Below are 27603 nucleotides of genomic sequence, written 5' to 3'. Positions count from 1 at the left end.
TAAGAATATTTGCTGTTTTAACCATTTTTAAGTGCCTTGTTGTGTAGCTATAACCACTGTTTCCAAAACTTTATCACTCCAAACAAAATTCTGTACCCATTAAGCAGTAACTTCCCATTTCTGTTCCCTCACACCTGAGTAACACCTAGTCTACTGTCTGTCTGTGTGAATTTGCCTTTTCTAGGTATCTCATCTAAGTGGAATCATACAAGATTTGTCCTTCTGTACCTGACCTATTTCCTTAAACATAGTATCTTCTAAGTTCATTCATGCTGTAATATACATTGGAAGTTCATTCGTTTTCAAGGCTGACTGCTAGTCTCTATTGTATGGTTAGACCACATTTTGTTTACCCAGTCGTCTGTGAGGGACACTTGGGTTGCTCCCACCTTTTGGCTATTGTGAGTTATGCTGCTATGAATATTGGTGAACATATCTCAGTCCCTACTTCCAATTATTTTAGGTATAAGACTTTTTTTAGAAACTGCCAGACTGTTTTCCAATGTCTACACTATATTATATTCCAATCAGAAATGTACAAGGATTCATTCTTTATTATACCATCCTGGTAGGTATCGAGTACTATCTCACTGTGGTTTTGATTTGCATTTCCCTGATGATGGGTGATGTTGAACATCATTTCATGTGCTTATTGGCCATCTGTATATCTTCTATAGAGAAATGTTTGTTCACATCCTTTGCCTATTTTTAAATTAGCTCTGTTATCTTTTTGTGGTTGAGTTCTGGGAATTTTTAAAAATATAACCCAGGGAATTCCTTAGCAGTCCATTGGTTAGGACTCTGTGCTTCCATTGCGGGGGGCTTGGTTTCAGTCCCTGATTGGGGAACTAAGATCCCACAGGTTGCATGGCATGGCCAAAAAAATACATAAATAAATAACCCAGATATTGAAGCCTTGTCAGATATGCAATTTATAAATATTTTCTTTCATTCTATGGGCTGTCTTTCTATTCTCTTGATAATGTCTTTTGAGGCACAAACGTTTTTAATTTTAATCGTTTGATTTATCTATTTTTATTTTGTTGCCTGCTTTTGGTGTCATTTTAAAGAAACCGCTGCCAAATCTAAGGTCACGAAGATTTGCCTCTCTGTTTTCTTCTAAGAGTTTTACAGTTTTAGTTTTTAAATCTAGGTCTTTGTCCATTTTGAGTTAATTTCTATATGCAATGTAAGGTAAAGGTACAATCTTATTCTCTGGCATGTTGATATCCAGTTTTCCTAGCCCTATTCATTTAAAACACTATTCTTTCCCTCCTTCAGGCTGGATATCTTTGCTGAAAATCAATTCCTGACTTTTAAATGTTAACCCATTAAATAAAATTTATTCCTGTGTCTGGACGAGACAACTGTCTTCTTCTGTCTTCTCCTGTTCTTAGAAGGTGAACAGCTTGTAAATGCTTAAAGCCCTCTAGACCAACAGTCGCCTTAGGACCCCCCACCCGGGAAAGTGCGTGTTGTAACCGTAGGGAAGGGAGATGCCCTGAGCTGATGGAGGTTCAGTGTCATCTCTGCACGTGGATGCATCCACTTGTCTGTCCCTCATGATCTTTTGTCCCCCACAACTGTCCCTTTCCTGGGGTGTCTAAAACTGAATTTACCGTTTTCTTCCCAACATCCACATGGTACTCCTGTTCTCTTGGCTTTCAGAATGCAAACTCTGGAGCCGTCTTAAATTCATCTTGTTTACCACGCATCACATCTCATCTTTTAAGAAAAACCTGCTAATTCTTCCTTCACATGTCTGTATTTGTTTCTTCTTTATCATTCCCGCACTAGTTCAGGACTTTGTAATAATTTACTAACTAGTTTCCATGCTCAACCTACCCAACATACCACAAGCTGTTTAGCTCAGACCACCTACTTGAAAACCTTAATGACTTTCCTTTGGTTATAGAATGAAGTCCAAAATTTTTAGCACATCCCTCATGTGGAACCTTCCATAATCTTAATCCAATCTTTCCAGCCTGACTGTAGCAACTTCTCCACATAGATTTTCAACTTTAGCTAGACTAGTTCACTCCCTTCTCCACCCTCACAGCTTATAGGCTTTTCTATCACTTTCCTCTCTCCTTAGGCTGTCCTCATATCTATAATGCTTTCCCTTCTATTTCTGTCAAAATCTGATTCATCCATTAAGGACGCCCCACCTCCAGTCTATTGGGAGTTTCAAAGGATTCCCTGATAAATAGCATCTCTCTTCCTAAGTTGTGAAAAACTTGGGAAATAAAATGAAGAGGACTTATGAAGACCAGAAGATCGGCTTTACTGATAGGGTTGAGGACTGAATTCAGTGTGAGGGCCAGATGGCTTTGGTGCCCCAGCTACAAAGAAAGCAGATCCATTCACATTTCAATCCCAAGGGGTATGTTCATCTCAGTCACTGCCAGGAGTCCATGAGAACTCTTGCTGTCCGGCAACTCACTCCTGAGAGGAAAAGGAAGGGCCTGAGACAAACTCTTTATAGGAAGGAAAGTCGGAATTGAGAATAAAGGCTTCCGTATTCTTGCAACCTACCACTAAGAACTGGTACCAGCTTTCTACTCCCACCTATCTCCCCCATCCACCCACTTGTCTCCTCCCATGCCATCGTACCCACTGCCTGGACCCGTGTAATTGCCTGTAGTAGAATTGTCTTCTGCACCCACCCTGCAGCTCTAGAAATAATCATTCCTGGCAAAGTGGCCGGAAGAGTGTTTTAACAGAGGAATCTGATTGTTTCTCCTCTTCTTTTTTGGTAGTTCCCCGATCGAGGATCAAACCCACATCCCCTGCATGAACCACTGCACCACCAGGGAAGTCCTGTTTCTCTTCTTAAATCCCTTCAGTAAATTCTCACTGCTCTTGGGATCAAGACCAAAGTGCTTATCTCCCCAGGTCCTGAGTGGTCTGGCTCCAGTCTCTTCCTGTTCTTCCTTCTTCCCTATTATTTTTGCTATATGGGGCATTTCAAACATTTTAAGTCACCATTTATTTTTACATTAAGAACATTGCATGTGCTTTGACACTAATGCCTATTCCCCTCTCCTTTCTTCTTGCTTTTCTTCTCTTTTTTTCCCCAGTTAACTCCTACTCATTTATAGATCTCAGCTGTCACATCCCTTCCATAGGGAATTCTTCCCTGACCTGACCCCCTCCTTCGAGCCCTCTTAACTCCCTCAACTTCCTTCCTTCAACTTACCATAAGTTATTGTTATATATTGTGTGATTTTTAAAATTGGAGTTTAGTTGCTGGGAGTCCATGAGAACGCTTGCTCTCTGGCAACTCACTCCTGAGAGGAAGAGGAAGGGGCTGAGACAAGCTCTTCATAGGAAGGAAAACCAATATTGAGTACAGTGGCTTCCCTGATGAATCCGTCAGTAAAGAGTCCACCCACAATGCAGGAGACCTGGGTTCGATCCCTGGGTCAGGAAGATCCCCTGGAGACAGAAATGGCAACCCACTCTTATATTCTTGCCTGGAGAATTTCATGCACAGAGGAGCCTGGTGGGCTATAGTCCTTGGGGTCACAACTGAGTGACTACTTTCACTTTTTCAAAATTGCTTTACACCGTTAGTTTCTGCTGAATAGCAAAGTGAATGAGCTACACGTATACATATGTCCCCTCTTCCTTGGGTTTCCCTCCCATTTAGGTCACCGCAGAGCACTGACTAGAGTTCCCTGTGCGGTACAGCCAGCTCTCATTAGCTATCTATTTTGCACGTAGTTATCATCAGTGTATAAATGTCAACCCCAATCTCCCAATCCATCGCCCACCCCTTCGCCTTACTGTGTGATCTTTTAAGCTCTACTTTCTCTCTAGGCTCTCATGGAAGCCATGGGGCCGTGGCTGTTTGCCCACTCTGGTATCCCCAACAATGAGCACAGTCCCCAGTCCTCAGAGACATCCATTCAATAGTTACTGAACAAGCAAAAGGCAAGCTCAACTTGAACTTCCGCTATTAAGCCGGAAATGCTCTCTCCCTCCTCTGAAAACTCATGGCACGTGAATTCCCCACCACTCACTCCCATGGCAGTTATGACACTCTGCCTTGTAGTGTGGCTGAATGTACCTGTCTGGTGTCCCCTGCTGGACTGTGAGTGCCTGAGGACCAGGGATCAGAGCACCTATGCAACTGGAATTCTCATAGTGCTTAGCCCAGTTTCTAACACTTGACATGTGTACAGTAACAATTTATTCAAAAAAAATTAATAAAGATGTTGGCTTGTCTCTTTCTGTTCCTAGCAACGTTGGTGGTGTGATGGGAGGAAGTTATAATTCCCTGATGTTTGGAAATGCCATAGCGACCGCATTTTATAGGTTGGAGCTAGGAAAAGATATTAGGATGTGGTCCTTTTATTGCAAGAACATCTCTGCCAATTTGCTTGGCAAAGCAAAGCCGTTTCTGAAAACACAGCAACTGGTTCTAATTTTACGCAAAAAAGTTTCTATTTAACCCCAAAGCTATATCCACCCAAAGGTGAGCTGTTTTTATTCATTCACTTGAATTATATTTTATTATATTTATTTGCTAATGATCATATACCTGTTAAGACAGGATGTAAGTGTTTCAACCTTTAGCTTTTCACTCTCTTTCATAGTGGAGGAAGTGGGGCAAGGGTGTCAGAAATGTGGGATGAACAGGTCAGAGCCGAGGGTGTGGACAACCACAAGAAGGACCAGATCTCTTTCTGGGATGCACTGGGCAAGGCTGCCTGCGCAAAAGCGCAGAGATTCTCAGCCTGGGGCCCGTTTAGCCTGAGGCAGGGTATTTCAGAGAAAGTGCTGTGTCAGAGAAAGCTGCAAACCCAGCCGGAGGAGACCTGGACAGGGCAAGTGGAGCAAGTCAGAAAGGGAGGGCAGAAAGTTTAATGAGTAAGGAGGAAAGAGATAACACGCGATGGCTTTCTCTAACATCCTCCTCCAGGGCCCTGTCTCAGCTCACACTCAGCTCCATGGTCTGTGCCCTGGAGCCAGATCCTGCCCTCCCCAAGCCCAGGCCAAACCAGCTCAGATCTGGCTGAGAAATGCACATGTGAAGAGCCTGCTAGGTAAGGGCTGGGGAGTGAGGAGGTTGCCTGGTGGTACGAAGAGAATGATGTGGGTTAGGAGAAAGGTACAGCGAGGGAGAGGTCCTCGGTTTAGTATTAGCAAAATGAGTCCTGGATTTTTCGGGCACCCAGTGGACCCTACTTTCAGTCAACCCAGGTTGCAGGAGGCCTGGGGCAGTTCCTCAAGAGCTCCAGGGTAGACCATGAAGGGGGCGGGCAGGGGCGCTTCTGACACATCCCTGCCATTGAGATGCTTACAATTTAGTACTTTGCAGATGGTCAAAATCACAACTAACTGTAAGAAAAGACACTAATTCACATGTGGGAAGGTACATGTCCGGATGCATGCTCCAAACCCCGAGATACTGGGTGAACTATGAAGAGAGTGTGTCAGAGCTTCTGAAATCATACACTCAGGAATATATCCCTGGTGGAGGAGCTCAGAGAAAACCATCACATGTTATCTATTTCCTCCTTACTCATTAAACCTTCTGCCCTCCCTTTCGAACCTGTTCTGCTTGCCCTCTGATGGTCTTCTGCCTGGATTCTGCCTCCTCGGAGGACCTTCACAACGGCGCTGCCTTTTGCGTGGGTTTTTAATTCTCAACCCTGTCTCTCTGCTCATACTTAACTCCATGATCTGTGTCCTGGAGCTGGGTCCTGCCCTCCCCAAGCCCAGGTCAAACCAACTCAGATCTGGATAAGAAATGTACACATTAAGAGCCTGCTTGGCGGCACTCAACATTCCCAATGCAGAGAACCCAGCTTGGATCCCAGTTCAGGGAACCAGATCCTGCGTGCTTGCTGCAACTAAGAGTTTGCATGCTGCAACCAAGATTAGACATCTTGCGTACCGCCTTAAGACCTGATGCAGCCAAATAACTAAAAATAAATACTGAAAAAAAGGGAGAGAGAGAGCGCGCCTGCTTAGTAATGGTATTGAATTGTGTACTGTTCAAAGTAAGTTAGACACATTCTTACCCACTGTGAGCATGTAAGCGAAACCAAAATAGATGGACACAGAAGAGACATAATAATGGACTACACACCAGAGGAGAAGGCAACAAAAAGATTTATATTATAAAAATGAAAGAGATTTTCGTCATTGTCCCTTATCTACTCGAAGCCTTAAGCATCACCCCTGTGTGGATGACTGCTAAATGTCTGTCTCCAGTGCATGCATGCTAAGCCACTTCAGTCATGTCTGACTCTTTGCAACCCCATGGATTGTAGCCCGCCATGCTCTTTTGTCCATGGGATTCTCCAGGCAAAGATACTGGAGTGGATTACCACTTCCTCCTCCAGGGATCTTCCCAAGCCAGGGGTCGAACCCGCATCTTTTTGGTCTCTTACGTCTCCTGCATTGGCAGGCAGGCTCTTTACCACTAGCACCACCGGATTTACTTACTGCCATATTCAGCTTCCAATTGGAAATCTGCAATTGCGTCAGAAACATCTGCTTAAGTATCTCACCCTCCAAGGTGGGAATTTCCCATCCTAATGCATCACTCTTTGTCCCAGTGTCCCTTTCCCAGAATTTCTCTTCTCAGCTGGTTTCTTTGTACCTACACCAAACATGAACATTATTTTAGCACTTTATAGATTATGTCTTCATAACCGAACTTATTAATTTCCCCAGTTGCCTAGGTTTAGCACCTGAAGCATCAACATTAATTCCTGTTTCTCTTTCATCCCTTCCATTAAAATTTCTACCCATGTCCTTGGTTCAATCTACAGATAGTGTGATTATCATTTTCGAGAAAAAAGAATGTCTCATTTATTTATACAGAGAGAGCCAAAGGATCTTTCCAAACTGAGATATCTGACATTGAACTTAGGCAGTGCTGCAAATTTGAAACCAGGCCGCAGTGCAACGCAAGGCTTACTAATGTAAAGGGCCATCAACAGGTTATTTGAAGCTGTTCTTGATCATTGATTTTTATGCATATACAACATTCACATAATAAAATATCATTTGATTTTTTAAAATAGAAACTCATGTTTTAGCCCAATGTTTAGTATAGCACTATTTACAATAGTCAAGAAATGGAAAGAGCCTAAATGTCCATAGATAAATAAAGAAATGATAAATATATACATATATATACACACACAATGGAATGGATCTGTGTGTGTGTGTATACATATATACACATACATAGACAATGGAATACTGCTCAGTCATGAAAAAGAATGAAATAATACCATTTGCAGTAACATGGATGGACCTAGAAATTATCATACTAACCAACTCAATGGACATGTGTTTGAGCAAACTGCGGGAGACAGTGAAGGTCAGGGAAGCCTGGCATGCTGCAGTTCATGAGTTCGCAAAGAGTCAGACACAGCTTAGCAACTAAACACAACGACAAGGGAAGTAAATCAGACAGAGACAAATACCATGATATCACTTATATGCGGAAACTAAAAATATGACAAATGAACTTATCTCAAACAAGAAACAGACTCACAGACACAGAGAACAGACTTATGGTTGCCAAGGAGGGGTTGGTGGGGGAAAAATAAACTGGAAGTTTCAGATTAGCAGGTGCAAACTACTCGGTATAGAATGAATAAGTAAGGTCCTACTGTATAGCACAGGGAACTATATTCAATATCCTGTGATAAGCCATAATGGAAAAGCATGTGAAAAAGAATAAATTTATATATGTATAACTGAATCAATTTGCTCTACACCAGAAACCAACACAATACTATAAATCATCTATACTTCAATAAAATAATTTTTAAGAAAAGAAAAACAGAAAGTTATATTTTAGTAGACCCTGCTACAAGCTCAATTATACTTCTCATATATTTATCCTCATCAGTTCAGTTCAGTTCAGTTGCTCAGTAGTGTCTGACTCTTTGTGACCCCATGAATCGCAGCATGTCAGGCCTCCCTGTCCATCCCACCCGGAGTTCACTCAAACTCATGTCCATCGAGCTCGTGATGCCATCCAGCCATCTCATCCTCTGTCATTCCCTTCTCCTCCTGCCCCCAATCCCTCCCAGCATCAGGGTCTTTTTCAGGGAGTCAACTCTTCGCATGAGGTGGCCAAAGTATTGGAGTTTCAGCTTTAGCATCCGTCCTTCCAATGAATACCCAGGACTGATCTCCTTTAGGATGGACTGGTTGGATCTCCTTGCAGTCCAAGGGACTCTCAAGAGTCTTCTCCAACACCACAGTTCAAAAGCATCAATTCTTTGGCGCTCAGCTTTCTTCACAGTCCAACTAGTAACAGGTATATCCACACCAGATTCATTCTTGGTACCATTTACCTCCATAATCCTCTCTTCTTTTGGGGGAGATATTTTGCCACTTAGAACTATTCTGAACAGCACCCAGAAGTCATGTTAAATTCAATGTTTATGTTTTCAATCAGAGAGCTAACTGGAGGAGGAGAAAGACTGAATGCAGTAGATTCCTGGGGAGAGGAAGGAAGAACCTCAGGTAAAAAGAATTTTGAGGAAAAGTTAACCCAGTGGACTGGAAGATAGATTTGTTCATAGACGATTTCCCATGGTGGGAAGACTTGGACAGAAAACTGCCAGCGTGGTGAAGTGCAGTCAAGACAGCTCTGCCTCCACAGGTATGTCAGCTATTTGGGGAGGATATTTGGGTGTCTTTCTACCTTCCTGACCCACGGTCTAGGGTCAGCGCTGCTACCCAGTGAAAGCAAGAGAGTCGGCAGCACAAAGCAGGTTGGATTCAATCAAGGAGTCTCATGTTAAAGGCAATTTAAGAAAGTGTTTCAAATATATTCTTAATTTGGAAGCTCTGCTTAGTGTAAAGCTTAACAAGCAAAGGGCTGAGATTCAAAATTACTGATAATAACTTGTCACCCTAGAAAATCATAATATACTCATTATTAGAGCTTGTATTCTTCTCATGCCTTAACACCAGATTCACATTTATAACAATATAAATTGTATAACAAATGATATGCTTATCCAGATAGTTCAGGAGCTATTCTGAGCCCCTGAGATACACTGTGCTTTGATTTTTGCGAAACTAATCTTTTATATTTTGGGAAAAAATTCATTCAGGTACCAGATTCTCTTCTATTTAACTTCCCCTTTCTTTTGCTTTTGGAAAACTCCCTAAAAGTCCACTTGGATGTTTTTGATCACTTTAAGAATGGTGAAAATATTTCCTCTTTTTTTGGGGGAAAAAAAAAAAAAGCAGATGCGATGCATTTTTATTCCCCTAACTAAAAAATGGCTTTGTTTTTAGTAATGTTGGCATGTACTAAATACAGTTGCAGATGAGAAGAAAGACCTTATTTAAAGAAAGTCCATTTTGAGTACCTGTATTTGTAAATATGAAACAAATTTATTTCTGTACAGACTCAATGTGGTGTGTTACTTTTATTTTAGTATGTTACTGTCCTTTTGCCTACTTTTACTATAAACATAATTCAGTGATGACTTGCTTCTGTAAACAACAAAATTTGGAAAGTATGTTATCTGAGTCAATATGAATTTTCAGAAATAACTAAGTTCCAGGAAAGACTCAATGATCCTTCCTGATATGAGTTTATGAGACTAGGTTGTAAATTGTTACAATACTTTCAGCTAATGGAGAAGCAAGAAAAGGGTCACCTACAGGATCAAATTTGAATTACAGAATTCTTCATTATTAAGAGATCATCAGGGAATTCCCTGGTGGTCCAGTGGCTAAGACTCTGATTTCCGAAAGCAGGGGACCAAGGTTTGATCCCTGGTTGGGAAATTAGATCCCACATGCTGCAAATTAACCCTAACCCTAAAGATTCTCCATGCCGCAGCTAAGACTCACCAGAGCCAAGCAAATAAAAATAAAATAAATAAGTATTTTTAAAGAAGAGATCAGTTTGATCACTCAGTAAATATACAGTATCTTGAACCGATGATTCATTGGTCAGTGCAGACCTTACCTGAGTACTTGTTATCACCTCCACGTGACTCAAAGGTGAACAGAAATTGAGACATTCAGTCTTTCCAGACCTGGGACTTGCTCTCTTTTTATTTTATTACTGCCTCATCTTGGTGAGAAACAGATTCATAACACTACATGGTGATGCTGCCAGACCAAGTGTCCAAATATGAGAAGAGCTTCCTTGCACAGGACCTAGGGTGTTAGGCGGCACTCAGGCAAAGGCCATGTGTACTTCTCTCCCAGACCAGAGCCCACGAGAGAGAAGCCCAGGAATGAGGGACCCCAAGTGCTGCTGAGAGAGACCTTGAAAGACCTTAAACAAGAGTACTCCCCTCCTAGAGAGGCTAATGGAGGTGCCACGACATTATGCGGAAACTAATTTCATCCACAAACAGCCTTTTCTTTTAGGAAACGTATTCTTTCATTGAGCAAATTTTGCCTAATTGCAACACCCAGCCATCAGCCCTATTCCACGCCATACCAGCCCTACTATAGGTTTCTTCAGATTATGTATCTTTTTAAAAGCTACCTCTGGAAGTTCCCTGGTGGTGCAGTGGTTAGGACTGTGTGCTTCCACTGCTGTGGGCTGGGGTTCGATCCCTGGTCGGAGAACTAGGATACCCTCAAACCCTGTAGTGTGGGAAAAAAAAAAAAAGATCCAGAATCATATACATTAAAAAGAAGTCTAAAAACTACCCTTTTACCATGAACTCATAGGCAATTAAAACATTCCCAGGGTTTCTATTTTTTTAATCAAAGTTGATATTAGGTTCATTCTCCCTTGGCTATCCTTTGTCTATTTTAAGATAAGGTGTGTATTCTATTATATTTTGTTTTGGATTTTTAGTCTATCAATCTCAGCTATCGAGATAATATTGAATCCCAGCCCTTTCTAAAGAGTAGATGGAAATCCACATTTACTGAATCTCTCTCCTGGGTGTTTAACTTCTGCTGTGCAGTCTAATTCTCGCAAAGCCTCTAGGAGGTATTCTCATGTTGCTGAGACTCAGAGAAGGAAATCGAAGCCCACAAAAGCTCCCATAGCTCGTGCATGGACGCTTGGGTGGAGCCCTCCAGTGTGCCGACAGTCCCTTATAACGTGGCATCAATCATAAAACACGATATGTGGTCTTCCGTGTGTCCACTGGGAGGCTAGCAAAAACAGTTCAGTGAGCAGGACTAGGGCCAGACAGTGGGGACCCTCTTTAGGCTCATGCAGGGCCAACAGTCCACTCAGTTTGTTCTATCAACCGTGGATCCCATCACCTCTGCATGGAACCCATGTGTCTCCTCTGACCAAGAGACCCTGAGAGATTTTGTTACACATCTATTGCAAATCATGGCACACAGGACACAGCCTTCTCTATTTTTTAAATTAATCTTTAAAAAAATCTTTTAAAATAACTGAAGCTAGTTTGGCTGTATCTTTCACTTGTTCCTTTTCTCAGTGTTTACTTACCATCTGTTATGCACTAATTTTTAGGTTTTGCTGGGAATCAAAATCAAACCAATTCTGGTCTACATTCTCTGGAATACCTGTTTCTTCCCTGGTTGAATTTTTATGCATTTGGTTGCTCTCTGTTTTAAGTGTATAAACGATTACTGAGATTACATTCTTTTTTTCCAGATTACATTTTTATACAACCATTGGATGTGCTTCAGTTTGTGTTGTTTTTTAATGGAGGTAAAATGACACAAAACATGATGTTGTTTCAGTTATACAACATAATGATTCAATATTTGTACATATTATGAAATAACCAGCACAATGAGTCTGATTAACATCCATCGCTATACAAAGTTTCAGAATTTTTTTCTTTCGATGAGAACTTTTAAGATTTACTCTCTTAGCAACTTTCAAATATGCAGCACTATATTACTATTTATAGTAATTTGGATGTTGTACATTATATCCCCAGGACATACTTATTGTAGAACTGGACATGTGTACCTTTTGACTCTGTTTCCCCATTTTACCCATGCGTAGTCCCTGTCTCAGGCAACCACCAATTTGTTCTCTGTAAATCTGGTGGGTTTTTTTTTAAGATTCCACGTGTAAGTGAAATCATATGGTGTCTGTCTTTCTCTGTCTGACTTATTTCACTTAGCCTACTAGCCTCTAGATCCATCCTTATTGTCACAAATGGCAAGATTTCATTGTATTTTTTATGGCTGAGTCGTATTCCATTGTATTTACATACATACCATTTTCTTTATCCATTGCTCTATTGACAGGCACGCACTTAGGTTGTTTCCATATCTTGGTAATTTTAAATAACACTGCAATAAATATGGGGGTGGGCTTCCCTGGTGTCTCAGAAGGTAAAGAATCCACCTGCAATGCAGGAGCCCTGGGTCCGATCCCTTGGGTGGGAAGATCCCCTGAAGGAGGAAATGGCAACCCACTCCAGTATTCTTGCTTGGAGAATCCCCGTGGACAGAGGAGCCTGGTGGGCTACAGTCCATGGGATTGCAAAGAGTCGGACACGACTGAGTGACTACATGCACACAAACATGGGAGTACATACATCTTTTCAAATTTCGTGGTTTTGTTTTCTTTGGAAAAATACCCAGGAGTAGGATTGCTGGATCATATGGTAGTTCTATTTTTAGTTTTTTTAGGTACTTTCATCTTAAAGGAAATCAACCCTGAATATTCAATGGAAGGACTGATGCTGAAGCTGAAGCTCTAATACTTAGGCCACCTGATGTGAAAAGCCAACTCATTTGAAAAGACCCTGATGCTGGGAAAGATTGACGGCAAAAGGAGAAGGGGGTGGCAGAGGATGAGATGGTTCGATAGCATTACCAACTCAATGGAGGTGAATTTGAACAAACTCTGGAGACGGTGAAGGACAGGGAAGCCTGGTGTGCTGCAGTCCATGGGGTCACCAAGAGTTGGACACGGCTGAGCGACTCAACAGCAACCATACAGTTCTCTATAGTGGCTGCGCCAATTTACATTCCCACCAGCAGGGCACGAGGGTTCCCTTTCCTCATGTTTCTTTGACATTAAAGTGACAAAGGTTTCATATCAGAAGTGTCTCTGCTATTCCTGGTCCCATTAGAAAGCTATCTTTCTCTTCTAACACTATTTTAATACCCAGTTGTTGTTGTTTTTTTTTTTTTTTTTACCTGACTTCAGGGTTATCTCTCTATAAACAGAATCCAGGGACTTTCCTCCTCACCCTTTCATTGGCGATATTCAGAACTGAACTAAGTGTCAATGATCCTCTGAGATTCATAGCTGTTGTGAAAAAAAATCTTTCCACAAAATCCTAGAGTGTGAGTCAAGTTCAAGCTCAAGGTCAGACTTACCCTTCTTCTTTGCCGTCTCAAGAGTTTCTGGGTGATCTCTCTTCCGGTTTTCTTGTCACGTAAGCGTGCACAGAAAGCCAGTGAGATGAAACAGCAAAGGACTGGTATTTTGCTTTTCGAACATCTGAGGGTTGAGTCTGAAGTTGGCTCAGCAGGGTTGCCTGGTGTGGCGCTGCTACTGACAGGCCTGCTTGTCCAGCTGGGTTCACTTAAGGCATCTTAACTGCTTATCTGCTCCCCCATTTCAGCACGGCTCTTCTTGCATTCCTGACCACACTTAGCTCGACCTAATGGACAGAATGTGAATCCCAGATGGTACCGTCTCATAAATCCACCCTACCGACCATGCATTTATGTCTTCAGCGGGCACGGAAACTGCAACGTACTCAATCCAGGTGTCTTACATTTTAAGATTAATCACGTGCCCTTGCAGGGAATTTGAACTACTTCAGAGCAAGTCCACAGTTTTGTTTGCTGTACCCACTAGTGTGGGTTGGCTGACCCTGCTCAACTAAGAGGGGTCCCCATGGGCAGGGCCAGAGGGAAGCTTGTCTGTAGCTGTGAAGTCTTGTCTCAGTGTCATCCAGAAAGGATGTCAGGAAGCCTTGACCAAGGAGGGGAGAGTGTGTGTGCTTCCTTGAATGAGGACATTAATGGCCCAGTTATAGGGAACTTCTTAGCACCAGATACCTGTTCACTCAGTGCATCAGGAGCCTGAAAAACAACTCTGCTTTAGGAGTGTCCGACTCTGTATGATCCTATGGACTATAGCCTCTCAGGCTCCTTTGTCCATGGATTCTCCAGGCAAGAATCCTGGAATGAGTTGCCATTTCCTTCTCCAGGGGGTCTTCCCAACCCAGGGATTGAACCCTGTGTCTCTTATGTCTCCTGCATTGGCAAGCTCATTCTTTACCATTAGCGCCAGCCTGAAAGTTAATCACTCAGTCGAGTCCAGCTCTTTGTAACCCCCATGGACTATAGCCCACCAGGCTCCTCTGTCCATGGAATTCTCCAGGCAAGAATAGTGGAGTGGGTTGGCTTTTCCTTCTCCAGGGGATCTTCCCTACCCAGGGATCGAACTCAGGCCTCTGGCATTGCAGGCAGACTCTTTACCAACTGAGCCACTAGGGAAGCCACCCTAGAGGGTATTAAAATATACAAGATGGGTGACTTCCCTGGCAGTCAGTGGTTAAGACTCCATGCCCCCACTGCAGGGCCACCGGTTCAATCCCTAGTCAAAGAACTAAAACCCTGCATGCCATGTAGCACAGCCAAAAAATTAAAAAAAATAAGAAAATATACATGATGGACTCCAACTAAAAGGTGAGTGTAAGTTTGCCCTTTGGTTTAGGGCCTTTGGGTATCATGATTTGCGTTTGGCAATGTGCTGTGTAGGTCTTTCCCGTCTTCCGTGTGACAGCCTCTCCTCAATCTTTAGCATCACTTTCCTAAGAAGCCCACCCTGGGGACCTTCTCTGAAGCTGTCTCTTCCCTCCTCCTATCCCTGTGTATCACATCACCTTGCTCATTTAATTCATGGTGCACGGACCACAGTTTATAATCAGAAATTTGTTTATCTGCATGTGTGTTTTCTGTCTCATCCACTTGTTTATCATCTCACAATCTCAGGGACCCTCTGTTTTTCTTCCTCTTACTGTATCCCCAACATCTAGCACACAATGCCTCATCGATACTTCAGTTCAGTTCAGTTCAGTTCAGTTCAGTTCAGTCGCTCAGTCGTGTCCGACTCTTTGGGACCCCATGAATCGCAGCGCCCCAGGCCTCCCTGTCCATCACCAACTCCCAGAGTTTACTCAGACCCACTTCCATCGAGTCAGTGATGCCATCCAGCCATCTCATCCTCTGTCGTCCCCTTCTCTTCCTGCCTCCAATCCCTCCAGCATCAGAGTCTTTTCCAATGAGTCAACTCTTCGCATGAGGTGGCCAAAGTACTGGAATTTCAGCTTTAGCATCATTCTTTCCAAAGAAATCCCAGGGCTGATCTCTTTCAGAATGGACTGGTTGGATCTCCTTGCAGTCCAAGGGACTCTCAAGAGTCTTCTCCAACACTACAGTTCAAAAGCATCAATTCTTCAGCGCTCAGCCTTCTTCACACTCCAACTCTCACATCCATACATGACTACTGGAAAAACCATAGCTTTGACTAGACTTAGTAGGTTCTTAATAAATACTGAATTAATAGATGAATCTATCCATTCAGTAGGTAGCACGACTGACATTCAGTAATGAGATCCCGTATTTTTTATCCTTTACTTTTTAAAGCTTTCTATTTAGTTGTTATAAAGTTGCACATATTTTATTATAAGATTTTATTCGTCGTACTTTTAAACTGGTTTGGGAAAAGTTGCTCAAATCACAGCTCCAGTACCTACCAATAGATCTACTTTTTTTTCCAGAGGTAGGAGTGTTTATTAGATATTCCCATTATCTTAAAGCCCAGTGTGTTTGTTCCTATTATAGTTGCTCCAATATTATCAGACTGACCTCTGTTGGCATGAGCTATGGACTGTCAGTGAGTATTCAAGTTGAGGGCAGGGAGGGAGGGGTGAGTAAAATGATCCAAGGAGCTTAGAGAGAAAATACTGGAGCTTGTTTATATACTTTTGCAGGTAGGTAAGAAAGAAATTGAACTTTGTGGATATTTAATATGTTTTGACAGTAGTTCCTGTGAGTACATGTTCAGTCACTCAGTTGTGTCCTACTCTTTGCAACCCCATGGACTATAGCCCACCAGGCTCCTCCATCCATAGAGTTTTCCAGGCAAGAATATGGGAGTGAGTTGCCATTTCCTTCTCCAGGGGATCTTCCCCACGCAGGGATCAAAACCACATCCCTTGTGTTTCCTATACTGGCAGGCAGATTCTTTACCACTGCGCCACCTGGGAAGCCCCAGTTCATGTTTAAATTTGTATATTAGCATACAGACATTAGGGGTACATACTCAGGTTATTTTTGTGTTTTTTTACTAATGGGCTTCTCGTTTTAAACAGTGCAGAAGCCACTAGACGACAACATTCTGTTAGGGTAAATTTCTTGAAGACAGAGTTGTTTGCGTCACTGATGAGGTCAAAGATTACGGATACTGCTCAGTTCAGGATAATTCACTTTCCACTGGAAAACAGGAAAGCTATAGGTTGTACCTCTGGCCTGTCTGTAGTTCTCCACGACATCACTTTGTAAACACTTAGGATCAGTCCTAGGAAAACAGCTGACAATGGAAGCCCCACTGACAGCAGGTCAGGAAAATTATCTTGGTACATGGAGAGCAGACTATTCTATTTTTACTGTTTTTCCCTCAGGCCTCCGTGAATCAGAGGAACTGTGTCTGTCCCTTGGGTTGATGCGTAATTCTGCTGGAGCCGGTGAAGGTCAAACTGGAGGGCCATTTATGTGATGGAAATTTACATGCTTTGCGTCCATGCTTCTGGTGGTGTGGGACTCACCGCCTCTTGTGTACTGTATCCCTCATGTCAGCCTGAAGTCTGCTGCTGTTCCATAACTTCTGTCCATAGGTCTTCCCAACCCACTAAGCAAGCCCAACCCCCTCTCAAATGACTGCTTCCCAAGGGCTGGAGGAGAGTTTCTTGGGTCTCTGATAGGTCGTTCTGCTTCAGATCAGATATTCCCAGGCTTTTCCAGCTCTTCCCGTATCCCATGGTCCTTACTCACCACGCATGCTAGTTATCCCCCTTGAAATGCGCGCTCATCTGGCCCGGGCTGCGGGGCCCAGGACTATCTGTGATTACAGAGAGATGGCCCAGTGAGTGTAGGCCAGGCAGCCCCTCCCCTTGCCCTGAACACTGTGTTTCTATCATGTGGATGTGCCGGCTGCTGGCTCCCTACAGACACATTACATTGCAGACACATACTGAGCCCTGGAATGAGGAAATCCCCTCTCTCCTCACTGGGAACAAACGTGAATGATGGATGTCTTTTCAAGGTACTATGGAGTTTAGGGGGGGAAAAATGCTATAGATGTCGAGCACCAGCTATCTGCAACATTCTGTGGGCTTCTGATCCTTATCGATGAGCACACAGACTGATTTATGTCCGAGGTCAGGGTGTACATACTCTTTCACATTCTTTTCTTTTCTCTTGCGATTATCTTACATGTGCCTTTCGATGTATCAACAGAATCTGTAAACTCAGTTCCCTTTAATAGTAACATAACATTCCATTGTCTTAATGTACCATCGTTCGCATAACCTTTTCCTAATTTGGGGCATTGGGTCATGCCCCATTTTTCCACTGTTGTGAATGGTGTTACGGTAAACCTCTCGGTGCTATTTGCTTGCTTTTCTCTTTTGCATATTTCCCCTGGGGTCTATTCCACAGCGGGGACCATTGGGTCAAAGTGTAGGGACAGTTTTATAGCTCTCTTTTATATATTGCCAGCCTGATCTCCAGAGGCGATGGATATTTTTCAAACGTGCCAAAGAAGACAGCCAGGGCCTGGAGAGATCATAGCTTAACTGGAAAAATTGGTCCTGTATGTTGCTTTCAGGTCCCTCTCTAGTCCCCTCTCCAGCGCTAATGATGGAGATGAGAAGGAGCGGGATTCAGGAAGACCAGCACCCTCTGTACCCAGACGTGTTTACCCAGAAGTACAATCGCTTCCTTTCTGTCTTTTTTTTTTTTTTTTAATGTGGACCATTTTTAAGGTCTGTATTGACTTTGTTACAATATTGCTTCTGTTTCATGTTTTAGTGTTTTGGTCACTAGGCACGAGGGATTCTGGGTCCTTGACCAAGCATTGGAAGGCAAAGTCCTGACCACTGGACTTTGGTGGAAGTCTCTGCTTCCTTTCTGTGAGGGGATTTTTGTCTTCTGAAAGGAGGTTTCACTGCCTGACCTAGGTTCTAATCTCAGCTTTACCACCACCTCCAAATGTGTGCCATTAGACAAATTCCCTAACCTCTCTGAGTCCATTTCTTCCTCGTCTGTGAAGAGGTTAAATGATCGTCCTTACTCAGGGAGTTTTGAGAAGGTTTTGTAGAGTTCTGGGCTCCTGTCATTCCCTATGACTCACTTGGTGTGAAGGGTCTACGCGTTCTGTCCTTCCTTGTACTGCTAGGAGCCAGCTCTTTTGCCCCAGGATTGAGGGCAGTAAACGTCTGTTGTGGAATGCATGGATCGTCTTCACCCATAACCTTGCTTCCCTGTGTTTAGGAACTGGAAAACACTGTGGAAAAGTTTATGAAGAATTATGTCTTTAACAGGTGAAGAAAGGCCTGCACGTAAATGTTTATAGGATGTGCTGGGTCTGAGGCCTGTGCTTTGGTTTCCTCATCAATTTCCTCATCAGTGTGGCTACAGGAAGAGCATCTCTGTTTTTTCAAGACCTCCAGAGGTATATGACTTTGTAAATGAGATGGGCTGAAAGCTCAGGGAAGGAGGTCAGAAAGAGCTCTTCATTTCAGAAAAAGGTACTCACAGGGAAGGCCTTGGGTCACTGAGTCTCCAGGGCTGTTTGCAGCACCCTTGAGTCCCTGGGAGAGGTTGGGAGGGTGTGTTCAGGACCTGCCTTGTGAGACTTCCCTGGAGGCCCAGTGGTTAAGACTCTGCCCTTCCCACTGCTGGGGACGCAGATTAGATCCATGGGTTGGGGAACTAAGATCCCACATGCCATGCAGTGCTGAGGTGGGGGTGGGGGCCAAAAAAAAGACCTGCCTCTGATCTCTCCAGTTCCTTCTTGCTATTGCAGAGAAATGAAAATAGGCTTCTGCCGGGGACCACCCTCCACTGGGGGGATATTTCTTCCATTCTCCAATGGCCTAGGTTAATGGGGCCACAAATGCTGGCTCCTTCTCCCAATGTCAGGACTTCCCAGGTGGCTCAGTGATAAAGAATCCGCCTGCCCAGGCAGGAAACGTGGGTTTGACCCCTGGGTGGGGAAGATCCCCTGGAGGAGGGCATGGCAACCCACTCCAGTATTCTTGCCTAGGAAATCCCACAGACAGAGGAGCCTGGTTGGCTACAGTCCATGGGGCTGCAGAGAGTCAGACACAGCTGAGCAGCTGGGCACACACTTCTCCCATCTAGAGGTGGAGCCTCATGCCTCTGCCCCTGGAGCTGGCCTGTCCTTAGTGACCTGCTTGACTAGTAGAGTGCTGCCCAAGGGCCATTCTGGAACTTCTGGGGGTAAAGACCTAAGAAGCTGTGCAGTTTCCACCTAGCTCTCCTGGCAGACTTTCTCTGGGAGCCCTGGGCACCATGTGAGAGGTTGTCTGCCCTGAGACTGCCATGCCATGAAGTCTTGGGAACACACTCTGCTCAGCAGTTCCAGTCAAGCCCACCAGGCTCGAGACATGTGAATGGAAGGGTGAAGCCACGGACCCTCCAGCTGAGACCTCCCGAGATGATACAAGTGAAGCAGAAAAATCGCCCAACTGAACTTTCCCGAATTCCTGACCCCCAGGGCCATGAGACAGACTGCTGTTTTAACCTGCTAAGCCCTGGGGAAATTTTTATGCAGCCGCAGATCAGAGAACACCAGGGCTACCTGGGCTGAACTGAGTCCCTGCCTCATTCCCTCCCCTCAGCTGTAATCTCGCTTCTCACTCTCAGGACTAAATATCAGAGGCCAGGCAGAAGTCATTGACGTCAGCCCTTCTCTTTGACAGGATTCCCCAGATGTATTTTTGACCTCATGTCTATTATTTATGATCCCTTGTTGAATTTTACAGTCAGATAGGACAGGAAGCATCGGCAGAGTTCCAGAATCCTGGCTAAATGGATTTTTCTGTTGTATTCAAAGAGGAAATGACAAAGCAAAAATCTCCAGTGCTCTTCCTGTTATACGAATCGCCCCCAATACGTGTGGGGTGACTCGATTTTCTGGCAGCCCTGTTTGGAGAGCCTCAGATCTTAAATGAGGACCTGTTCAGAGCACCCAGATATTTAAGGAAGTCCAGTACTCCTTCTTGATGATGCTCATCCCTCTTCTGGTACCCCAAGAGACCTGCATTTACATTTATTTTATTTGAATTTATTTAAACATGTCAGAGGATTAAAAGTGCACCTTACCCCTGCAGATGTTTCCCATGGTGACTATTAACAGGACTCAGACACGCATGAGAATCTGAAATAATGAAACCATCGCCATTTCAATTTTCAGGCTTCTCTGCTATGACATGTCAATTATTAACTAAGAAATTAATCATTAAGAGTATTAATGAAATTGGCCCAACCGTCTTGCTGGGCCACATTGCTCCTTACACAATGGAGCTGGTTAACTTCTGGCTTTTTCCATCCCTTTCGTAGCAACCTTGTTTCTACGGGCTACGTATTTTGAAGGGAGCCAACTCTTTTATTTCTACTTACTTCTGTGGCTAGTACTAGTAACTGCTAGGGACACCAAGACTATCACTTCCTCTAAGCTTCAGCCCTTCCAAAGCAGATTCTCAAAGGTCAGCAGTTCTAACTGACTCATTTCTTTCTCCATTCATTTATTTTTTTTCCCACCCATACATTTATTTACTTATTCAATAATCATTGGTAAAATGCTTGAAATGTACCAGACATTGTGTTAGGCATTTGGGATAGAAGATGAAGAACACCTGGCTGTGCTTGACAAGAGGCTCACTGTGCTTAACAGATGCTCAATAAACAGATAAGGAATCCCTCCTCAAGAGGCCATGCTGGGAATTCTTGCTGGGGGAACTGGAGCTCTGGGTAAGTAACTCGCTGGACAATAACAAGGCAGGAAGGGGTGAAGGCGTGTCTGCCTCTGCTTCCTGACCACATCACTGTATTCCTTTCCGTCCTGCTCTGCTCTTCCTGGTCCTTCCACTGCACTTGGTCGTAACATCAATTCAAAATCTGAGACTTCAATCTCCGGGATTATACTACACTGTCTCTTGGCTCCAAGGCAATGCTTCTGAGAGGATCCTACTGCTAGTTCTAGAACACTCTTTATTAATCTGTTATGGAAACACAACTGTATTTCAATGAAAGCAAAAGATGTTTCAGAAAAATTTTAGTCCACGAAAGATGCCAAAGCCCCTCTTAGAAGGCAAGACAAAGTCAGCCCTTATCTTCGGAGCTGGTGACTTGGTTGGCACTCAAAGCTTGCTCAGGGTTACTGTTGTGTGAGGGGTCTGGAAGTCCTGAAGCTCAGCATATGATTGCACTGGGCATAGACCTTGGAGACCTTGAAACTGAGAATAGTATAAAACACAGCTCATTTCAGTAGCATTAAGGTCATTGCCCTCACCCAACCTACTATTTTAACATTGCCCAATCCTTTCTTTAGAGCATTTTTCCTTCTTCCATTCTGAGAGCATAGGCATGGCCAATCAAGGCCAAAGCTCCAGAAGACAAGTGAATTGCTTGGGAAAGTAATTGAAGAAATTCCCAGAGGTGGTTACTAACGAGGGCTTACACGTCAAACATCTGTCACGACTCACTTTCCAACTGTGGCTCGGCTGCCCAGGTGACAAGAGGCCATGCACAGCTCCGAGGCGACAAATGAGAAAGTTCCCTGAGTTTCAGAACAGAGACTGGAGGCGCCATCTTGCAGACCCGCTGGACACCCAGACTGGGTGAGTGGTGTTGACCTTGGTGTCTACTCTACACAGGCTCTCAACCTTGCCCTGTCCTTTGCCCACATGGCTTCCGTCTTAAGAAGTACCCAAAATGCCTTCTGCTTTGGGTTCCTGGTCCTAACTCTGTACCAATAGGCAGGTGTTCAGATGGAAAGAGCATCACTGGTCCAATCTGTGCTGATGCTGACCTGCTGTCTCACCCAATAACTGAAACTTCTGCCTGTTCTTCTGCCATCTCCCCTGCTGATAATGGCTGCCAGCTGCCAAGGGCTCCCTGTCAACCCCTTCCACACCTGAAGTCCTGTACCCTCTCCTACCACCTTCCAGAACACATGAATAGCATCTTGCCAGGCAATGCTGTGAATCATCACAAATTGGTCCCAACCAAGTTGATTAAGAAATATTAGACTTATGTAGTGGAAAAGGCTGGTGCCTAGGAGCAAAATCCTGTTTTTAGTGAGAAAAAAGGACATAAAACTGTACAAGGTATCATAAACTTAGACTTAAGAAGTTATTTAGAAGAAATAACAATGCTTAATGTATATGTGCCTAACAGCAGAGCCTCAAAATATGTGAAGCAAAACTGGTGGAATGTAAGGAGAAATTGCAAGGAAATGAATCCACTATCACAGATACTGACTTCAACACCCCTCTATCAGAAATAGACAAATCCATGAAGCAAAAATCAGTAAGGACATAGTTGAACTCAATAGCACCTTTTAATCAGCGGGATAGAATAGACATCTATGGACAACTTCATCGATGTGCAGTGGAATATACATTCTTTTTAAGCTTACGTGGGGCATTTACCAAGATAGAATGCCTTCTAGGCCATAAAACATACTTCAGTGGTTGTAAAAGAATAGAAATCATACAATGTCTGCTTTCAGATCTGACAGGAATTAAACTAGAAATAAGAGTAAAAAGATAGCTGGAAAATCCCCAAGACACATCTGAATAACACATGGTTCAAAGAAGAAATCTCAAGAGAAATTTTAAAATATTTTGAACAAAATGAAAATGAAAATACAGCTTAAACTATGCAGCGAAAGCAGTGCTTAGAGGGAAATTTTTAGGACTTATATGTGGAATCTAAAAAAAAAAAGATGCAGATGAACTTATTTACAAAACAGAAACAGATTCACAGACATAGGAAATAAATTTATGGTTATGGGAGGGGAAGAAGGGAGAGAAGGGATAAATTAGGAATATGGGAGTAACAGATACATGTTACTTTATAAAAAAACTTAGATAAACAAGGACCTACTGTATAGCCCAGAGAACTGTGTTCGATATCCTGTAATAAACCTAAAGGAAGAGAATCTAAAAAAGAATATATGTATATGTATATGTATATCTGAATCAATTTGCTGTACACCAGAAACTAACATAACATTGTAAACAAACTATTCTTCAGTAGAAAAATACATTAAAAAAAGAATATGTATCACTTAGATATTCAGAAAAACAACAATATTTATTTTTAAATAAGAGGAAATGAAAGAGCACAGGGTTTGAACTCAGGAGTGACTTCAGTCTGGGCTACACCCCTTACTAGCTCTATGACCCGCGAGGCCCTTAGCACGGCACATCTCAGTTTCTGCATCTGTAAAATGAGGATGATAAAACCTACCCCACAGTGGTTTGCATGTGTATATCTGCATACAAATAAATATAAAACTATACAAGGAAAATGAATGTGCAAGGCGCCTGAGGGATGCTCACTACGGATTGATTTCCAAGCCCTTTAAGGATATTTGGGAGTTGGTAGGTTCCAAGTAAATTTTGCTGGGCACACACAAGGCCTTTTGTTCACCCTTCTCCCTTTGCCATCCTGACATTCCTGATGACACAGACAACCCACCTGGGGGGCTGCCCACGCCCCTAGGCACCAAGTGTCTCCATTTTGGAAGAGATAGGGGAGCCCTGGAAAGGAAGCTATTTTCTACTTTGAAAACCCCAGAAAGCGCAAGGCTCTGGGACAGGCTGATACTGTCTCTTTTCTCCCTCTGCCATGCTTTACAGAACATTCTGGGCTTCCTGTCCCAGCCTGAGGGAGAAACCAAGGGTACACATCACTAGAAAATAACTACGAGGCCAGAGCTTACACGGGAACTTGGATCCGGAGTGGGCTTTGGGCAGACAAGGAGGAGACTGTTGCAGAGCTGGGATGGCAAGGAAGGGTGCCCAGGGCCCCAAGGGGGCCGGGAACAAAGGACTTAGTCTCCCAACAAGCCTGGGCCAGGTCAGGCGGAGCTGGGGGAGTCGTGAGCGGAAAACCACCCGGGCCCCTCCAGCTAAGGGCGAGGTGTGGAATGTGAGAGGAAGGTGAATGGAATGGCATGAAGGGACTTCGGTTCTGATTCACAGTTTGACTCTGAAGCATTCCAAACGTGGTGGGAACAGAGCCTGTTTGGAAAGGATTGTTATCTGAGGACAGAGCAGGATGAAGGGAAGGGTGGGGGGTGATGGCTGACGGCTGCAGAGAGCATTCCAGCTTGCAGATAAGTGAAGCCAGAAGGTTAGGCATGATTCAGTGGAAGTCTGAAGAACTACCCGTTCCACTCCTGACCTGAGTTGAAATGAGACACACCAGGGAGAACTTTTGAGGCTACGTGGGTCCATAATGCTGGGCTTGATCAGTGGCTGTCAGATTTCAACTAAAGACATTTCCTCTTACTCTAAATTTGCATTCCAGGAAACATGCCTGTTCTCTTGTGTGTGTTAACTGAAAACTTCCCTGCTGGCTCTGCAATGCAGAAGACCCGAGTTTGATCCCTGGGTTGGGAAGATCCTCTAGAGAAGGGAATGGCAACCTACTCCAGTATTCTTGCCTGGGAAATCCCATGGACAGAGGAGCCTGGCGGGCTATGGTCCATGGGGTCTCAAAGAGTTGGACATGACTGAGCGATTAACACACACACTAACTATCCATGGCTGGTTCCTCTTACTCTAAATTTGAATTCCAGGAAACTTGCCTTTTCTCTTTTACTTCTCTAGTTTTCATCAGTAAGATAGGATTTCAGAAGCTAAGATGATTCGCGTTGTACAGCAGAAACCAATACAACATTGTAAAGCAATCATCCTCCAATTAAAAACTAAGAAAAAAAATACTACGAAAATTAGAATGAAAGCTGTCAATGATGGTCGTGTTATGGGGGGCTGAACGTGACAAGAGAGTAGCAATAAATGATGACAAAATTCCATTCAGTTCAGTTGCTCAGCTGTGTCCGACTCTTTTCGACCCCATGGACTGCAGCACGCCAGGCTTCCCTGTCCATCACCAACTCCCAGAGCTTGCTCAAACTCATGACCGTTGAGCTGGTGATGCCATCCGGCCATCTCATCTCATCTCATCCTCAAAATTCCACAGGCATCTTTCAATGATAAACTTGACTCCCTTGTCTTCTGTCATCTTAGCCCTTACCTGCCTCCAGCCACACTCCCTTTTGTCCCACGGGCTCCTCCTGGGCTGAAGGGTACCAGCCACTTCTTGGAGTGGAGATGAAAGAGAACGGTGGCTTGTGTACTCTCAGCATCACCCGTTCTCACTGACCACCAGGAGGTAGGGGGCTTATTCTCCGTTTCCAGTGACCTTACACCTTGCTCTCGGGAAATGTAAGAGTCTCCAACATTTCCAAAGGATGGACTTTGAGGTTATGGAGGACATCCATGAGAGGTGGATGGGTCATTTCTTCTTTCTCTTTAAAAAATGTTTTATTGATTTGGCTGTGCTGGGTCTTAGCTGTGGCACAGGGGATTTCTGATCTTTGTTGCAGCATATGGAATCTGGTTCCCTGTCCAGAGACTGAACCCAGACCGCCTGCATTGGGAACGTGGAGTCTTAGCCACTGTACCACCGAGAAGTCCCAGGACTGCATTATTCTGCTGCAGACTCTCTTTCCCTGACCTTCCAGGCTCATTGTATTAACCCACCAAAACGCTGTTCTGGAGAAATAAGCAGCTTTGGACGTGCTGTTTCCTCTGCTGTAAAGCCTGGCCCCAGATCTCAGCATGGGTCACCCCTTTAACCCTTCACCTTTGAGCTTAGCAGCAGCAGCAGCATTTTGACAATAAAGCTTTCTGATAAGGGTTGACTTGTGTCCCTGAGGAATATGTTGACATCCAAACTCCTGGTGCCTGTGAATATGACCTTATTTGGAAAAAAGATCTTTGCAGATGACCAAGAGAAGATGAAGTCATTCTTTAGGGTGCGATCCTAACCCAACATGACTGGTGTTCTTGTAGAAAGATGACGGTTTAGAAACAGAGACAGACGAATGCAAAGGAAAGATGGTGTGAAGACCCGAGGAGAAGACAGCTATCTACCCGCCAAGGAAGACCTGAGGTTACCAGAAGCCAGGAGAAGGACACGGAACAATTCTCTCTCACAGCCTCAGAAGGAACAGACCCTACCAATGCCTTGGATTCAGACTCCCATGAGACAATGTATCTGGTGGTTAAGTTACCCTGCTTGTGATACTTTATTACAGCAATCTCAGTACAGTACCTTGCTCGAACCGCATTATTTAAAATTGCACTGTCTGTACCTCTTGTGTTCTCCAGAGTACTTCTTACTATCAAATATCTCTGACTCTCTGCAACCCCATGGACTGTAGCCCGCCAGGTTCCTCTTTCCATGGGATTCTCCAGGCAAGAATACTGGTGTGGGTTGCCATTCCCTTCTCTAGGGCATCTTCCTGACCCAGGGATTGAGCCCAGGTCTCCCACATTGCAGGCAGATTCTTTAGCAACTGAGCCACCAGGGAAGCCCCTAAGTATACTATATATGTAGTTATTTACTTTTTGCTATGTATTTGCTTATAGTCTGTCTCCTTCCACTGGAGGGTACACAACACAAAGGCAGAGATTTTGGTACATTTCTTCATGTATTCCCTGCATCTAGAATCAGTACTGCCCTTACACCCCAACAGGCTGTACGAGGTCTCTCTGGCCCTTCTCTGGTCGTGCCTCCCTCACCCCACCACTGTCGAGGTGAAGAGTCTGTGTGGGTAAGTGGCTATGCCACATGGAGCCCACGCCCCTGCTTCTAGAGCATGCACCAGGAACCCACATGTTGGCCTCAAGCCCACTTCCAGAGTCTGCATCAGCCTCTTCCTTGCGTCTGTCCTAAGACTCTGGCGAAATGGGTGTGGATGGAGCTTCGACAGGCTGACTGGAGCATCCACACTGTTTGTAGAGGGGCCTTCCTGGTGTGGGAGAAAGTTTCAGGGTGAGATGAGAAGAAGAGGGGGACACAGGCCGGGGTCTTCCTTTATATTTGCCTCTTGCCTCTCAAAAGGTAGGGGGCTGGGGGAGACTCTACCTTGAATAATGTCTGGCACACAGCAGGCACTTGGTGAACATGAATAAATGAATGTGTGAGTTACTCTTCGAAGCTTTTTTTCTTTGAATTACACAGTCCTTTAAAGAAAACATTGGAACTTCCCCGGTGGTCCAGTGGTTGAGACTTCACCCATGTTTTAATTAATTAATTTAAAAAATCTTTATAATTGCTTTATAATATTGTGTTAGTTTCTGCTGTACGATGAAGTGAACCAGCTGTAGGTATAATACATCCCCTCCCTCTTGGAGCTCCTTCCCCTCTCACCCCCATCCCACCCATCTAGGTCATCACAGAACATTGAGCGGAGCTTCCTGTGCTTTGTAGCAGGTTGTCACTAGCTATTTAACACGTGGTGGTGTATATCTGTCAATTTCAATCTCCCACCCTCCCCTTCCTCCA

At 44.0% G+C, this 27603-nt stretch overlaps 1 long non-coding RNA gene across 1 annotated transcript in view; it reads left to right on the top strand.

Annotated features, from left to right (window-relative positions):
• Positions 1 to 27247, top strand: part of LOC138430831 (uncharacterized) — a 37023-nt gene extending 9776 nt beyond the window's left edge. The window contains exons 2-5 of the long non-coding RNA XR_011253400.1: positions 8438 to 8644; positions 20909 to 20985; positions 21746 to 21854; positions 25637 to 27247. This is a non-coding gene — a long non-coding RNA (uncharacterized lncRNA). The remainder of the gene's footprint in view (positions 1 to 8437; positions 8645 to 20908; positions 20986 to 21745; positions 21855 to 25636) is intronic.
• Positions 27248 to 27603: the final 356 nt, after the last annotated feature.

The sequence above is a fragment of the Ovis canadensis genome, chromosome 26, assembly GCF_042477335.2.
Source record: "Ovis canadensis isolate MfBH-ARS-UI-01 breed Bighorn chromosome 26, ARS-UI_OviCan_v2, whole genome shotgun sequence".
NCBI lineage: Eukaryota > Metazoa > Chordata > Mammalia > Artiodactyla > Bovidae > Ovis > Ovis canadensis.
The sequence above is the reverse complement of the archived record's forward strand: the minus strand, read 5'-3'. Positions and strand labels throughout refer to the sequence as shown.